This window comes from Artemia sp. Qi Xiang Cuo, chromosome 15, assembly GCF_049724085.1.
Source record: "Artemia sp. Qi Xiang Cuo chromosome 15, ASM4972408v1, whole genome shotgun sequence".
Taxonomy (NCBI): Eukaryota; Metazoa; Arthropoda; class Branchiopoda; order Anostraca; family Artemiidae; genus Artemia; species Artemia sp. Qi Xiang Cuo.
Window position 1 is genome coordinate 12,819,982 of NC_142808.1, and position 4,043 is coordinate 12,824,024.

At 35.3% G+C, this 4,043-nt stretch overlaps 1 pseudogene across 1 annotated transcript; it reads right to left on the bottom strand.

The window, feature by feature from the left end:
- Positions 1–622: 622 nt before the first annotated feature.
- LOC148943343 (elongation factor 1-alpha pseudogene) lies at positions 623–3,666 on the bottom strand (annotated as a pseudogene). The gene is made up of 2 exons (XR_016142932.1): positions 2,938–3,666; positions 623–921 (listed from the first exon to the last, which is right to left on the bottom strand). The product of XR_016142932.1 is annotated as an elongation factor 1-alpha pseudogene (transcript).
- Between the last annotated feature and the right edge of the window lie 377 nt (positions 3,667–4,043).

The window sequence follows — 4,043 nt, forward strand, 5'->3', positions numbered from 1 at the left end:
ATTTGTGTAATAAGAATTATAACCGACGCTTGTGCACACAAATAAAGTCAACGCCATCTAACATTTGAGATTTTTGCCCATTTTTCTGTTAAATAATAAGGTAAGTAATGTTAATAACAACTTATGGCAGCAATAAGTGCCTAGATGAAGTTCTAGAAAAAGACATAGCTACAAAGTTTAAAACGATACCAAGAAACGTCAAATGCTAGATGGTGTTGGTCACTAGCAGCAATTTTCCCCCTTGTAAATGACCTATACTATTTGCCTCAATACTAAAATATACAAAAGAGATTTAGGGGGGCAGCTCCTTCACGTATGGACAATTTCTCCCCGTTCTGTGAGCAGCATTTGATAACCACAAAAAGAAGTCATTTTTTGTCAGTCCTATGAAAAATTTAAACAATTAAATTTGACAAAAATTATGGGTTCTATTTTAATCATGAAGTACTTTACTGTTAATTGAATGCTTTTGCTATATGCATGAAAAACTTGCAAATAATTTTTTCATTAAAAGAGTACTCAAACCAGCCGTTGAAGATTATATAATATTACAAATTATTAAGAATTACTTAAAAAAAACGTCATTACCTAATAAGTCAGGCTAAAAATAACACTACCTAATAAGTCAGGCTAAAAATCACCAACTAATTCGATTAATTACATGACTAATATCAGAAAGTATCTTACCGAGAGGTGGGAAGTCAGAGAAAGCTTCAACACACAATGGCTTGGAAGGTACCAAGTGATCATGGCAGCGTCACCTGACTTGATAAATTTTGGTTCAGCTTCAGTTGTTTTTCCAGTACGTCTGTCACATTTCTCTTTAATCTCAGCAAACTTGCAAGCAATGTGAGCTGTGTGGCAGTCCAAGACAGGAGTGTAACCGTTTGAGATTTGACCAGGGTGATTCAGGACAATAACCTAGAAGAAGAATGTGATTAAGTTAATTACTGCGATATTGGACTTAAAAAGTTTGAAAAGTATTGATGGAAAAATATACTAAAGATTATTGAAGTAAGAAAGGAAAATACGACTTTCAATTTAGTTTACCACCTTTGAAAGAAAAAGGGAAAATTCAGGATAATTCAAAATAACCATAAGGAAATATGGCCATACCCACAATATTATGACCTGTTGTTGAAGACTGAAGATCTACAAATGATCACGTTCTTCCTTCAAAGCTTTAAATAGGCACTAACTAAAAGCTTTTAATAGGCATAAATAGGCATTAACGTTTGAGACTCGGACGTATGAGGCAAGAGTTGTAAAATCAGTCCATCATAGCAGACAGATTACAAGAATACCCTGCAACCGAAAAGTTATCACAAAAGGCAGTTTGGATTCCCAAGACATAGGTTAGCTGAATCCCAGCTACTTCTAGTTACAAATACTTGGAGACTAAACCTCAACAACGGCATAAAGGTCGACGTAGTATACTTTGATCTTAGTAAAACCTTCGATTATGTGTCTCATTCAAAGCTCCTTCAGTTAAGAAACCGGTGTCAAAACTGTAAGTTAATAATAGACGGTGAGCTAAAATCACAGTTTTATTTAATTAGCAGTATGATCTTTCCCTATCTCACCCATTATAAAAACCCGGACGGAGGTGCGAGTGCTCCAAAGAACGTATAAACATAAGCGGCATTAGATCTTTTCACGGGTAGACAAAGAATAATCACCTACGGAACAAGTACTGACAAAACCGCTTGGCCGGCTCACCAATAAGTGGGAGGAGCTTTTTGTTCGCACCGAGAATGAAGAGCCAGAAATCATCTGCGGTATACTCACTGGATAATTATATAAACTGTGGCTAAAATTAACCAGCCACTATGAATCCATCGTGAGCAAGCCTTCGAAGGTGGTGGACTTGTTGGTAGAATCTTTTGCGAGGACATAACTTTGAGCTAACACAAAACATTTTCAACAAAGAAGTTAGTAGGTGGGCCTTATCAAAACGAGTACCCAAGGAACGGAACAACCACCTCCAAGTGATTATGGCTGACTACCTACTCTTTCAAGAATAGTGAAAGTAAATTTTAAGTGAAAGTAAATTTTTAGAGGCGAAAGCCTTTTTATTTCAGTATATTATTATTATTAAAACGCATGCCATATACTAGTGAAAGACTCAAATCCACTTACATATTTGGCGGAAATACTAGAAAATTCAGTTTTTTGAATGAACTTTTGCAAGGGCCAAAATACATCCATCGATTAAAAAAGATAGTGAAAGCATTCATAAAAAATAGGATAATGGGAGACAAATTTGGAGAAAAATGAGTGACAATTTTCAACCTATAAATTTATTTGTCCAAGGTAAAATTGAAGCAATCAAAAATTAATTTACTGAACACTTGAAACTAATTTTTAGAATTGTTTTATGATCTTCATTTACAAAATATGCATGGATATAGGATCCATTTATCGACAAGGAAAATGACGAATTTGAATTAATAAGTAAAGAGAAAATGCTTAATGTTTAGTCTGAAACAAATTTTAAGGATTACTGCCGTTCGCAACATCTTATTTATACAAAATAGGATTTCCTGGACGAGCTGAAAATATCGTGATCATTTAATGTACAAAAGAAGCTTTGTGTAGCAACCTCGTCACTGACGCCGCGATTCAATTAGACTTTCGCTAAAAGGCAAACACAGCCATCTCATTAGGAGACACATAAAATTGATATTCATCTTCTTTGCAAGAATTTGCCTGAAAAAATTTCTGCTTTTGGTTTATTTTGAAGGCCGCCATATTAACTAATAGTTTTAAGGGAGCTGAAATAAAAATATAGATTGAAAACCTCTTATTGAAGCGGTTATCGTTAGGCTATTCTTTTTGTATAAAGGATAATTTAATGTGTCTCCAATCACTAAAGTATAAATATTTTAAGAAAATCTAGAAAGTTGAAGCACAGAAAAAAACAAGCAAAATAGATACCTGAGCAAAGAAATCTTGAGAGCCTCTGGCTCGATTGTTCTTTGAATCTGAGGCGGCGTAGCCACGACGGAGTTCTTTAACAGAAACGTTTTTGACATTGAAACCAACGTTGTCACCTGGAGATGCCTGTTCAAGGAATTCGTGGTGCATTTCGACAGATTTGACTTCAGTGGTTATGTTGGCTGGGGCAAATGTGACTATCATACCTGGCTTAATGATACCAGTTTCAACTCGGCCCACGGGTACTGTTCCAATACTTCCAATCTTGTAAACGTCTTGTAGTGGAAGACGCAGGGGCTTCTCAGTTGGGCGACTTGGAGGCAGGATTGCATCAAGAGCATCCAAAAGAGTCTTACCGTCAGCTTTACCCTCTTAACGTTCAACGTTCCATCCCTTGTACCATGAAAGCCGGTCAGAGGCCTCCAGCATGTTATCACCATGCCATCCAGAGATTGGTACAAAAGCAACAGCAGATGGATTATAACCAATTTTCTTTATGTAAGCCGAGACTTCCTTTTTGATTTCCTCAAAACGAGCCTCACTGAAAGGGGGTTCAGTAGAATCAATCTTGTTAACACCAACAATAATTTGTTTGACACCAAGGGTGTGGGCAAGGAGAGCATGTTCACGTGTCTGACCGTTCTTAGAGATACCGGCTTCGAATTCACCAACACCAGCAGCAACAATGAGGACAGCACAATCAGCCTGAAAATTAATATTTCCAATCAATTAAAATTAATAATTTCCAATTAATGTAGCATCGCACAAATTAATGCTATTAATCCTGTTCAATATTAATATTAATTACTGTTAATGTTTATATACAAAGTAAATTTTATCAATAGAACTTCATTACCCGACTGAAAATTTCATTTAGGCAGCTTATTAGTCAACATTATTATCAACAATAAAACGTAATCTAAAACTTCCTTGGACCTTTAAAATTTTCTGCTGCAGAAGTTTCAAAATAACTTTTGATTTTACAAAAGCTTCAGGAAAACTATCTTATTTGTAGAATGAATCTATAAAAAATACAAATTGCAACAATTACAACAATATAGGCAAGAATATCAATTTATATATCAAATACCCATTTATCTAGTTTC